Below are 13,674 nucleotides of genomic sequence, written 5' to 3'. Positions count from 1 at the left end.
TTAATGGTGGTGGCTGGTGCTCCTCCTTGAGGATCCAATGTAGTGCTTGGTCTCTTCAATGTCACTCCTTTGTCTTTGTTGTTCTTCTCTCATAGCCCTTTGGTGTTCTCTAATTTCATTGAGGATGGTGGAATGCTCTTGATGCTCCATCCTCAACTGATTCATGTTAGAGCTTAATTCTCCCACAGATGTATGCCATTGACCCCAATAACTTTGAGGAGGAAAATACATCTCTTGAGGCATCTCAGGGATCTCATGCTGAGGCGATTGCACAGGCTCATGTGCATGCTCTCTAGTTTTCTCCATCCTCTTCTTAGTGATGGGCTTGTCCTCCTCAATAGAGATATCTCCCTCTATGACAATTCCAGCTAAATTGCATAGATGACAGATGAGGTGTGGGAATGCCAACCTCGCTTTGGTGAAAGGCTTCTCAGCTATCTTGTACAATTCTTGAGGGATCACCTCATGTACTTCCACCTTACTTCCAATCATGATGCAATGGATCATGATGGCTCTTTCAATAGTCACTTTTGACCGGTTGCTAGTAGGGATGATAGAGCGTTAGATGAATTCCAACCATCCTCTAGCTATGGGCTTGAGGTCAAGCCTTCTTAGTTGAATGGGCTTGCCTCGGGAATCCCTTTTCCACTGTGCTCCTTCCACACAGATGTCTGAGAAAACTTGATCCAGTCTTTGATCAAAGTTAACTCTCCTAGTGTAAGGATGTGGGTCTCCTTGTATCAGAGGTAAGTTGAACGCCAACCTCACACTTTTCGGGTTATAATCTAAGATTCTCCCTTGGACCATTGTGCTCCAATTCTTGGGATTTGGGTTCACATTAATGTAATGGTTTTATGTGACCCATGTATTAGTATAGAACTCTTGCACCATTAAGATCCCAACCTCTTGGATGGGATTGGTTAGAACTTTCCAACCTCTTCTTCAGATCTCTCTTTGGATTTCCGGATACTCATTCTTCTTGAGCCTGAAAGGGACCTTAGGGATCACCTTTTTCTCTGCCACTACTTCATTAAAGTGGTCTTGGTGGGCTTTAGTGATGAATCTCTCCATTTCCCAAGATTCAGAGGTGGTGGCTACTGCCTTTCCTTTCCTCTTTCTTGAGGATTCTCCAACCTTGGGTGCCATAAGCGATAATGGAAAGCAAAAAGAAATGATTTTCCCACACCAAACTTAAAAGCTTTGCTCGTCCTCGAGTAAAAATAAAGAAAAGAGAAGAATGGAGTAGAAGAAGAAGAAAATAGAAGGAGATGGAGGGGGAGAGCAATTCGGCCAAAGGGGGATTTGATGTGTATAAAAGGTTAAAATGAGGGTTATTTATAGGAGTGGGCTAGGGTAGGTGACACGAGCCCCAAGGGTGTATTGGTAAAGATTTTTTTCCAATAAGGTCGCGTTGCAAGTATAGCTCTACCAACAATAATCCTCGGGGGTCAAATTTAGAAGAGGGATCTGGTTGTCACAAGTTCAACCCCAATAGAAATAACCGAAGTATTCAAACCTCAGGTCGTCTCACAAGGAATGGGCAAACATGTGCTTCAACATTGGTTAGAAATCCGGGGTTGTGAGTTATGAGCATGAAAATAAATGGGAATCTTAACAAGCAAGTAATCTTAAAATGCAACAACTAGTTCAATTAACTAAGCAAAACATGAGCAACTTCAATGAATAAACAACCTTCCACTTAATTCTATTATAACCCAAACAAGTAACTACAACTAAAGCAATTGGTTGAGAAAATCGATTTTCAAATATGAATAATAAAAGCAACCCTTGGCTAGGCTTAGGAATTGGGGCCACCATCCTTGTCTAACAACTATATCTTGACAATTTTGAGGAACCAAGCTTATTAAGTCTACTCTCAAAGTCTTAAGTACGTGATATCTACTTCTAGACTTGAAGTACGTCATATGGCTATGATCACATCAACCCATAAGTCCCAACCTACCTACTAATTAGATTAGTAGTGGGTTGGCATCAATGAGTATCAAATTGATCACCTAGGGCTCCCAAATCATCAAATCCATTAGACCCAATGACTCAAGTTTACCCAATTCCCTTGACCTAGGCCAAGAGTAAAGAAGACTACTCCATAATCAAAGTAAACAATTCATCAAACACTTGGTAAGCATTAACAAAAGACATGTTCAAAATATCAATTAAATTGAAATCTACAAGTACCCACTAACAATTATCAACATATGATCATCCAAACAACAAGGCTAAACATAGAAATCATTAATGTAACATCAACAAGTCAAGATTCACAACATTCATGAAATGGGTATAAAATAACAATTGACAAGAATTCATAAACTATCACAAGATATAAGCAAAATTGTAACAAGGAATTCAAATTGAACAATTAAAACTAGTAATTAACAAGTCCAAGTCACAAATCAACAAGGGAAGATCAAATTAAAACTAGATCTAGAGAGGAACAAGGGTTTCTCCCTCTAGAATAACACAAGAACCAAAAACTAACTAAAAATTATGTCCTAGTGTAAAAATGAGTGATCCCCCCTTTCTCCCTAGCATCCTTGGGTCTTGTCCCTGCAGAAACAGCTTGAAATTAGGCATAATGAGCCTCAGAAATCGCCAGGCACGATTTCCTTTAATGAGGTCACGTGCAGCTTTCCACGCGTGTGCGCCATGCGTGCGTGTGTGCCGATTGCTTTTGCGATCCACGCGTGCGCGCCAAATGCGCGTGCGCGTCGATAGAAATTTTCTGACCCGCACGGATGTGTCCATCATCGCGCACCTGATGAGCGGATAATTTATACGCTTTTTGGCATTGTTTTTAGTATTTTTTAGTAGAATCTAGTTACTTTTAGGGATGTTTTCATTAGTTTTTATGTTAAATTCACATTTCTGGACTTTACTATGAGTTTGTGTGTTTTTCTATGATTTTAGGTATTTTCTGGCTGAAATTGAGGGACTTGAGCAAAAATCAGATTCAGAGGTTGAAGAAGGACTGCTGATGCTATTGGATTCTGACCTCCCTGCACTCAAAGTGGATTTTCTGGAGCTACAGAACTCAAAATGGCGCGCTTCCAATTGCGTTGGAAGGTAGACATCCAGGGCTTTCCAGAAATATATAATAGTCCATACTTTGGCTGAGTTTAGATGACGTAAAAGGGCGTTGAATGCCAGTTCTACGCTGCTGTCTGGAGTTAAACGCCAGAAACACGTTACAAGCCAGAGTTGAACGCTAGAAATACGTTACAAACTGGCGTTCAACTCCAAGAATGACCTCTCCACGTGGAAACTTCAAGCTCAGCCCAAGCACACACCAAGTGGGCCCCGGAAGTGGATTTATGCATCAATTACTTACTTTTGTAAACCCTAGTAACTAGTTTAGTATAAATAGGGCATTTTTACTATTGTATTAGACATCTTGGGACGTCTGGTTCTTAGATCATGGGGGCTGGCCATTCAGCCATGCTTGAACCTTTCACTTATGTATTTTCAACGGTAGAGTTTCTACACTCCATAGATTAAGGTGTGGAGCTCTGCTGTTCCTCATGAATTAATGCAAAGTACTACTGTTTTATATTCAATTGAACTTATTTCGCTTCTAAGATATTCATTCACACTTCAACATGAATGTGATGAACGTGACAATCATCATCATTCTCCCACGAACGCGTGCCTGACAACCACTTCCGTTCTACCTTAGATTGAATGAGTAACTCTTGGATCTCTTAATCAGAATCTTCGTGGTATAAGCTAGATTGATGGCGGCATTCATGAGAGTCCAGAAAGTCTAAACCTTGTCTGTGGTATTCCAAGTAGGACTCTGGGATTGAATGACTGTGATGAACTTCAAACTCGCGAGTGCTGGGCGTAGTGACAAATGCAAAAGGAGGGTGAATCCTATTCCAGTATGATCGAGAACCTCAGATGATTAGCCGTGCTGTGACAGAGCATTTAGACCATTTTCACAAGAGGATAGGATGCAGCCATTGACCACGGTGATACCTCCAGACGATTAGCCATGCAGTGACAGTGCATCAGACCATTTTCCAGAGAGGATGAAAAGTAGCCATTGACAATGGTGATGTCCTTACATAAAGCCAGCCATGGAAAGGAGTAAGATTTATTGGATGAAGACAGCAGGAAAGCAGAAGTTCAGAGGGACGAACGCATCTTCATACACTTATCTGAAATTCTCACCAATGATATACATAAGTATTTCTATCTTTATTTTCTGTTTATTTTTAATTATATTCGAAAACTCCATAACTATTTGATATCCGCCTGACTGAGATTTACAAGGTGACCATAGCTTGCTTCAAGCTGACAATCTCCGTGGGATCGACCCTTACTCACGTAAGGTTTATTACTTGGACGACCCAGTGCACTTGCTGGTTAGTTGTATCGAAGTTGTGAATGAAAAACAATTTATTAAGATGTGCGTACAGAGTTTTGACGCCGTTGCCTGAGATCACAATTTCGTGCACCAAGTTTTTGGCGCCGTTGCCGGGGATTGTTCGAGTTTGGAGAACTGACGGTTCATCTTGTTGCTCAGATTAGGTAACTTTCTTTTTATTTTATTTTCAAAAAAATTTTTCAAAAATCTTTCAAAAAAAATTTCTCCCTTATTTTTGAAAAAATAAAAATTCTTTTCAAAAATATTTTTTCTTCAGAATTTTTAAGAATGAATTCTAGCGTTTCATGAAAAATGTTGGAGCCTGGCTGGCTGTAAAGCCATGTCTAATTCTTTTGGATAGGGGCTTCCAACCATCAGTATAGAGGCAAGTTAATTTGATAAGTAATGAGCAGTATATTCTGATGTTACATGCTAAAGCTTGACTGGCTATTAAGCCATGTCTAACCCTCAGATTGGAGCTTTAGACTAAGAGTGCAAGATTCCTGGAATTCATATTAAAAATTTTGGAATCCTTATTTTTCTTTTTCACAAATAATCTTCGAAAAATACAAAAAAAAAAAAAAAATAGAAAATAAAAAAAAAATCAAAAATATTTTGTGTTTCTTGTTTGAGTCTTGAGCCAATTTTTAAGTTTGGTGTCAATTGCATGTTCATCTTGCATTTTTCGAAAAAATCATGCATTCATGGTGTTCTTCATGATCTTCAAGTTGTTCTTGGTAAATCTTCTTGTTTGATCTTGATGTTTTCTTGTTTTGCATCTTTTCTTGTTTTACATGTGCATTTTTGCATTCATAGTGTCTAAACATGAAAGATTTCTAAGTTTGGTGTCTTGCATGTTTTCTTTGCATAAAAAATTTTTCAAAAATATGTTCTTGATGTTCATCATGATCTTCAATGTGTTCTTGGTGTTCATCTTGACATTCATAGCATTCTTGCATGCATTCATTGTTTTGATCCATAACTTTCATGCATTGCATCATTCTCATGTTTTTCTCTCTCATCATTAAAAATTTAAAAAAAATATATATCTTTCCCTTTTTCTTCTCATAAATTCGAAAATTTGAGTTGACTTTTTCAAAATTTTTTAAAATTAGTTGTTTCTTATGAGTCAAATCAAATTTTCAATTTAAAAATCTTATCTATTCAAAATCTTTTTCAAAAATCAAATCTTTTTTATTTTTCTTATTTATTTTCGAAAATTATAAAAATATTTTTCAAAAATATTTTTCTTAATTTTATCTCATAATTTTCGAAAATATCATCAACAACTAACGTTTTGATTCAAAAATTTCAAGTGTGTTACTTACTTGTTAAGAAAGATTCAAACTTTAAGTTCTAGAATCATATTATGTGATTTCTTGTGAATCAAATCATTAATTGTGATTTTAAAAATTAAATCTTTTTCAAAACTAATTTCAATCATATCTTTTCAAAAATATCTTTTTATCTTATCTTTTTCAAAATCATATCTTTTTCAAAAAATTTGAATTTAAAATATCTTTTCTAACTTCTTATCTTATCTTTTCAAAATTGATTTTCAAAATTTGTTTCAACTAACTAACTAACTTTTTGTTTGTTTCTTATCTTTTTCAAAACTACCTAACTAACTCTCTCTCTCTCTCTCTGATTTTCAAAAATATCTTCTCTCTTTTTCAAAAATTCTTTTTAATTAACTAATTATTTTAATTTTTTATTTTAATTTTTGAAAATTACTAACCTTTTTCAAAAACTATTTTCGAAAATCACTAACTCTTTTTCAAAAATAATTTTCGAAAATTTTCTTTCTCTCTCATCTCCTTCTATTTATTTATTCATCTACTAACACTTCTCTTCATCTCATATCTCTGCTCTCCTCACCCTTGTGTTTCTTTCTTTACATTACTCTTCTTTTCTTCTACTCACACAGGGACCTCTATACTTAGATAAAAAGGATCCCTATTATTATTATTTTTCTGTTCCCTCTTTTTCATATGAGCAGGAGCAAGGACATGAACATTCTTGTTGAAGCAGACCCTGAACCTGAAAGGACTCTGAAGAGGAAACTAAGAGAAGCTAAATTACAACAATCCAGCAAGCACCTGTCAGAAATTTTCGAACAAGAAGAGGAGATGGCAGCCAAAAATAATAATAATGCAAGGAGGATGCTTGGTGACTTTACTGTACCTAATTCCAATTTACATGGAGGAAGCATCTCCATTCCTCCCATTGGAGCAAACAATTTTGAGCTGAAACCTCAATTAGTTTCTCTGATGCAGCAGAACTGCAAGTTTCATGGACTTCCATCTGAAGATCCTTTTCAGTTCTTAACTGAATTCTTGTAGATATGTGATACTGTTAAGATTAATAGAGTAGATCTTGAAGTCTACAGGCTTATGCTTTTCCCTTTTGCTGTAAGAGACAGAGCTAGAGTATGGTTGGACTCTCAACCTAAGGATAGCCTGAACTCTTGGGATAAGCTGGTTAAGGCCTTCTTAGCCAAGTTCTTTCCTCCTCAAAAGCTGAGTAAGCTTAGAGTGGATGTTCAGACCTTCAGACAGAAAGAAGGTGAATCCCTCTATGAAGCTTGGGAGAGATAAAAAGGACTGACCAAAAAGTGTCTTTCTGACATGCTTTCAGAATGGACCATCCTGGATATATTCTATGATGGTCTGTCTGAATTAGCTAAGATGTCATTGGATACTTCTGCAGATGGATCCATTCACCTAAAGAAAACGCCTGCAGAAGCTCAAGAACTCATTGACATGGTTGCTAATAACCAGTTCATGTACACTTCAGAGAGGAATCCTGTGAGTAATGGGACGCCTCAGAAGAAGGGAGTTCTTGAAATTGATACTCTGAATGCCATATTGGCTCAGAACAAAACATTGACTCAGCAAGTCAATATGATTTCTCAGAGTCTGAATGGAATGCAAGCTGCATCCAACAGTACTCAAGAGGCATCTTCTGAAGAAGAAGCTTATGATCCTGAGAACCCTGTAATAGCAGAGGTGAATTACATGGGTGAACCATATGAAAACACCTATAATCCCTCATGGAGAAATCACCCAAATCTCTCATGGAAGGATCAAAAGCCTCAACAAGGCTTTAATAATGGTGGAAGAAATAGGTTTAACAATAGTAAACCTTTTCCATCATCCACTCAGCAACAGACAGAGAACTCTGAACAAAATACCTCTTATTTAGCAAACTTAGTCTCTGATCTATCTAAGGCCACTGTAAGTTTCATGAATGAAACAAGGTCCTCCATTAGAAATTTGGAAGCACAAGTGAGCCAGCTGAGTAAAAGGGTCACTGAAATCCCTCCTAGTACTCTCCCAAGCAATACAGAAGAAAATCCAAAAGGAGAGTGCAAGGCCATTGAAATGACCATCATGGCCGAATCCAAAGAGGAAGGGGAGGACGTGAATCCCAAGGAGGAAGACCTCCTGGGACGTCCAGTGATCAATAAGGGGTTTCCCTTTGAGGAACCAAAGGAATCTGAGGCTCATCTAGAGACCATAGAGATTCCATTAAACCTCCTTATGCCATTCATGAGCTCTGATGAGTATTCCTCTTCTGAAGAGAATGAGGATGTTACTAAGGAGCAAGTTACCAAGTACCTTGGTGCAATCATGAAGCTGAATACCAAATTATTTGGTATTGAGACTTGGGAAGATGAACCTCCCTTGTTCACCAATGAACTGAGTGATCTAGATCAACTGACATTGCCTCAGAAGAAATAGGATCCTGGAAAGTTCCTAATACCTTGTACCATAGGCACCATGATCTTTGAAAAGGCTCTGTGTGACCTTGGTTCAGGGATAAACCTCATGCCCCTCTCTGTAATAGAGAAACTAGGAATCTTTGAGGTACAAGCTGCTAAAATCTCATTAGAGATGGCAGACAATTCCAGAAAACAGGCTTATGGACAAGTAGAGGACATATTAGTAAAGGTTGAAGACCTTTACATCCCTGCTGATTTCAGAATCCTAGATACTGGGAAGGATGAGGATGAATCCATCATCCTTGGAAGACCCTTCCTAGCCACAGCAAGAGCTGTGATTGATGTTAACAGAGGTGAACTAGTCCTTCAATTGAATGAGGACTCCCTTGAGTTTAAAACTCAAGGACATCCTTCTGTAATCATGGAAAAGAGGCACAGTAAGCTTCTCTCAAAACAGAGTCAACCAGAGCCCCCACAGTCAAACTCTAAGTTTGGTGTTGGGAGGCCACAACCAAACTCTAAGTTTGGTGTTTAACTCCCATATCCAAACTCTAAGTTTGGTATTGGAGAGTCTCAACAATGCTCTGAACATCTGTGAGGCTCCATGAGAGCCCACTGTCAAGCTATTGACATTAAAGAAGTGCTTATTGGGAGGCAACCCAATTTTTATTTATCTAATTTTATTTTAATTTTGTTGTTCTTTTCATGTTTTATTAGGTTCATGATCATGTGGAGTCACAAAGTAAATATAAAAATTGAAAACAGAATCAAAAATAGCAGAAGAAAAATCGCACCCTGGAGGAGGATCTTACTGGCGTTTAAACGCCAGTAAGGAGCATCTGGCTGGCGTTCAACGCCAGAACAGAGCATGTTTCTGGCGTTGAATGCCAGAAACAAGCAGCATCCTGGCGTTCAGACGCCAGAAATGCATAGTGAAGAAGAGCTGGCGCTGAACGCCAGAAACAAGCATCTGGCTGGCGTTCAACGCCAGAAATATGCTGCATCTGGGCGTTGAACGCCCAGAACAAGCATCAGTTCGGCGTTTAAACGCCAGAATTGCATGCAAAGGCATTTTACATGCCTAATTGGTGCAGGGATGTAAATCCTTAACACCTTAGGATCTGTGGACCTCACAGGATCCCCACCTACCTCACCCTCTCTCTCTCCATTCATGGTCATCCCTTCTGTTTTCCATTTACCACTCACATCCATACACCCACCTACCTTCAAAATTCAACATCTCTTTCCCACCCAATCCCACCTATATGGCCGAATACACACATCCCTCCATCTCCTCTATATCTTTTTCTTCTTCTTCTTCTTCTTTATTCTTTCTTCTTTTGCTTGAGGGCGAGCAATATTCTAAGTTTGGTGTGGAAAAAGCATAGCTTTTTTGTTTTTCCATAACCATTGATGGCACCTAAGGCCAGAGAAACCTCAAGAAAGAGGAAAGGGAAGACAATTGCTTCCACCTCTGAGCCATGGGAGATGGAAAGATTCATCTCACAAGCCCATCTCTAAGAAAAGGATGGAGCAAACAAGAGAGCACATTCATGGATCTCAACAGGCACATGAAGAAGCTCATCATCAAGAAACCCCTAAGATACCTCAAGGGATGCACTTTCCTCCACAGAATTTTTGGGAGCAAATCAACACCTCCCTAGGAGAATTAAGTTCCAACATGGGACAATTAAGGGTGGAACATCAAGAGCACTCCATCATCCTTCATGAAATTAGAGAAGATCAAAAAGCAATGAGGGAGGAGCAACAAAGACAAGGAAGAGACATAGAAGAGCTCAAGGACATCATTGGTTCCTCAAGAAGGAAACGCCACCATCACTAAGGTGGACTTATTCCTTGTTCTTTCATTCTCTGTTTTTCGTTTTCTTTATGTTAAGTGCTTATCCATTTTGTGTCTTATTACATGATCATTAGTATTTAGTAACTTTGTCTTAAAGTTATGAATGTCCTATGAATCCATCACCTCTCTTAAATGAAAACTGTTTTAATTTAAAAGAACAAGAAGTACATGAGTTTCGAATTTATCCTTGAACTTAGTTTAATTATATTAATGTGGTGACAATGCTTCTTGTTTTCTGAATGAATGCTTGAACAGTGAATATATATTTTGAAGTTGTTGTTTAAGAATATTAAATATGTTGGCTCTTGAAAGAATGATGACAAGGAGAAATGTTATTTGATAATCTGAAAAATCATAAAAATGATTCTTGAAGCAAGAAAAAAACAGAAAAAAAAAACAAAGCTTGCAAAAAAAAAATAGCGAAAAAAAAAAGAGAGAGCAAAAGCAAGCAGATAAAGCCAAAAGCTCTTAAAACCAAAAGGCAAGAGCAAAAAGCTAATAGCCCTTAAAACCAAAAGGCAAGGGTAATAAAAAGGATCCCAAGGCTTTGAGCATCAGTGGATAGGAGGGCCTAAAGGAATAAAATCCTGGCCTAAGCGGCTAAACCAAGCTGTCCCTAACCATGTGCTTGTGGCGTGAAGGTGTCAAGTGAAAACTTGAGACTGAGCGGTTAAAGTCAAGGTCCAAAGCAAAAAAAAAAAAAGAGTGTGCTTAAGAACCCTGGACACCTCTAATTGGGGACTTTAGCAAAGCTGAGTCACAATCTGAAAAGGTTCACCCAGTTATGTGTCTGTGGCATTTATGTATCCGGTGGTAATATTGGAAAACAAAGTGCTTAGGGCCACGGCCAAGACTCATAAAGTAGCTGTGTTCAAGAATCAACATACTAAACTAGGAGAATCAATAACACTATCTGAACTCTGAGTTCCTATAGATGCCAATCATTCTGAACCTCAATGGATAAAGTGAGATGCCAAAACTATTCAAGAGGCAAAAAGCTACAAGTCCCGCTCATCTGATTGGAGCTATGTTTCATTGATAGTTTGGAATTTATAGTATATTTTCTTCTTTTTATCCTATTTGATTTTCAGTTGCTTGGGACAAGCAACAATTTAAGTTTGGTGTTGTGATGAGTGGATAATTTATACGCTTTTTGGCATTTTTTTTAGTATGTTTTTAGTAGAATCTAGTTACTTTTAGGGATGTTTTCATTAGTTTTTATGTTAAATTCACATTTCTAGACTTTACTATGAGTTTGTGTGTTTTTCTATGATTTCAGGTATTTTCTGGCTGAAATTGAGGGACTTGAGCAAAAATCAGATTCAGAGGTTGAAGAAGGACTGCTGATGCTGTTGGATTCTGACCTCCCTGCACTCAAAGTGGATTTTCCTGAGCTACAGAACTCAAAATGGCGCGCTTCCAATTGCGTTTGAAAGTAGACATCCAGGGCTTTCTAGAAATATATAATAGTCCATACTTTGGCCGAGTTTAGATGAGGTAAAAGGGCGTTGAACGCCAGTTCTACGCTGCTGTCTGGAGTTAAACGCCAGAAACACGTTACAAGCTAGAGTTGAACGCCAGAAATACGTTACAAACTAGCGTTCAACTCCAAGAATGACCTCTCCACGTGGAAACTTCAAGCTCAGCTCAAGCACACACCAAGTGGGCCCCGAAAGTGGATTTATGCATCAATTACTTACTTCTGTAAACCCTAGTAACTAGTTTAGTATAAATAGGGCTTTTTACTATTGTATTAGACATCTTGGGACGTCTGGTTCTTAGATCATGGGGGCTGGCCATTCGGCCATGCCTGAACCTTTCACTTATGTATTTTCAACGGTAGGGTTTCTACACTCCATAGATTAAGGTGTGGAGCTCTGCTGTTCCTCATGAATTAATGCAAAGTACTACTGTTTTATATTCAATTCAACTTATTTCGCTTCTAAGATATTCATTCGCACTTCAACATGAATGTGATAAATGTGACAATCATCTTCATTCTCCCACGAACGCGTGCCTGACAACCACTTCCGTTCTACCTTAGATTGAATGAGTATCTCTTGGATCTCTTAATCAGAATCTTCGTGGTATAAGCTAGATTGATGGCAGCATTCATGAGAGTCCGAAAAGTCTAAACCTTGTCTGTGGTATTCCGAGTAGGACTCTGAGATTGAATGACTGTGATGAACTTCAAACTCGCGAGTGCTGGGCGTAGTGATAGACGCAAAAGGAGGGTGAATCCTATTCCAGTATGATCGAGAACCTCAGATGATTAGCCGTGCTGTGACAGAGCATTTAGACCATTTTCACAAGAGGATAGGATGCAGCCATTGACCACGGTGATGCCTCCAGACGATTAGCCATGCAGTGACAGCGCATCAGACCATTTTCCAGAGAGGATGAAAAGTAGCCATTGACAATGGTGATGTCTTTACATAAAGCCAGCCATGGAAAGGAGTAAGATTGATTGGATGAAGACAGCAGGAAAGCAGAAGTTCAGAGGGACGAATGCATCTTCATACACTTATCTGAAATTCTCACCAATGATATACATAAGTATTTCTATCTTTATTTTCTGTTTTTTTATTAATTATATTCGAAAACTCCATAACTATTTGATATCTGCCTGACTGAGATTTACAAGGTGACCATAGCTTGCTTCAAGCCGACAATCTCCGTGGGATCGACCCTTACTCACGTAAGGTTTATTACTTGGACGACCCAGTGCACTTACTGGTTAGTTGTATCGAAGTTGTGAATGAAAAACAATTTATTAAGACGTGCGTACAGAGTTTTGACGCCGTTGCTTGAGATCACAATTTTGTGCACCAGCGCCGCTTCCAGCCAATCCCATCCACGCGTGCGTGTGGAGTGCGGGAGCGCGCCGATGCTGCTTTTCCCAAGATTTCAATTCTTCATGTTCCTCCCTTTTTGTACATGCTTTCTCCTTCTCTTCTAAGTCATTCCTACCCTATAATTCCTGAAATTACTCAACAAATACATCACCGCATCGAATGGAAATAGAAGAGAATTAAAATATGGAAATTTTAAGGCAAAATAAGCATGTTTTCTATCATGGAGCAATATTGGAAAGTGAACACAAAATCATGCATTTCTTGTGAATAAGTGTGAGAAATGTTGATAAAATCCCCCAAAATAAGTACAAGATAAACCACAAAATCGGGGTTTATCAAATCTCCCCACACTTAAACCGAGAATGTCCTCATGCTTAAAATAAAAAGACCAAAGATCATAATGAGAAAGGGTTTATGAAATGTAAACTACCTAAGTGGATGCATGCAACTAATGTAAAATAATCTACCTACTTGGTCAAGAGTAAATCTATCCTCTGAGAATACATGTGAGCATATAGGGTGAAAATAGTATGTAATTCATGAATCCCACCAAATTGAATACCACTAAAGAATGCATATGACTTGCTAAACGAACTCTTGTGAAAGTCGGGAACAAGCATTGAGCATCGAACCCTCACCGGAAGTGTATCCGCTCTATTCGCTCAAGTGTATAGGGTTCGTCACTCAATCTTCTCCTAATCATGCTTTCCAAGATTTGTCTTTCATCTAACAATCAACAGTTACTCAATGCATACTTACAAGTATCATGAGGTCTTATTCATGGGTTGTAACGGGGCTAGGGTGAAGGTAAGGATGTATATGGTCAAGTGGGCTTAAAATTTGAGTC

The 13,674-nt window shown here is 38.4% G+C and overlaps 1 non-coding gene across 1 annotated transcript; it reads right to left on the bottom strand.

Moving 5' to 3' along the window:
- Positions 1-6,912: 6,912 nt before the first annotated feature.
- LOC148571449 (small nucleolar RNA R71) lies at positions 6,913-7,020 on the bottom strand. The gene has a single exon (XR_015908442.1). It is a non-coding gene; the product is annotated as a small nucleolar RNA R71 (small nucleolar RNA).
- Positions 7,021-13,674: the final 6,654 nt, after the last annotated feature.

This window comes from Arachis ipaensis, chromosome B3 (genome assembly GCF_059453495.1).
Source record: "Arachis ipaensis isolate K30076 ecotype BB chromosome B3, ASM5945349v1, whole genome shotgun sequence".
In the NCBI taxonomy this organism is placed as follows: Eukaryota; Viridiplantae; Streptophyta; class Magnoliopsida; order Fabales; family Fabaceae; genus Arachis; species Arachis ipaensis.
This window is presented reverse-complemented; position numbering and strand designations above follow the sequence as displayed.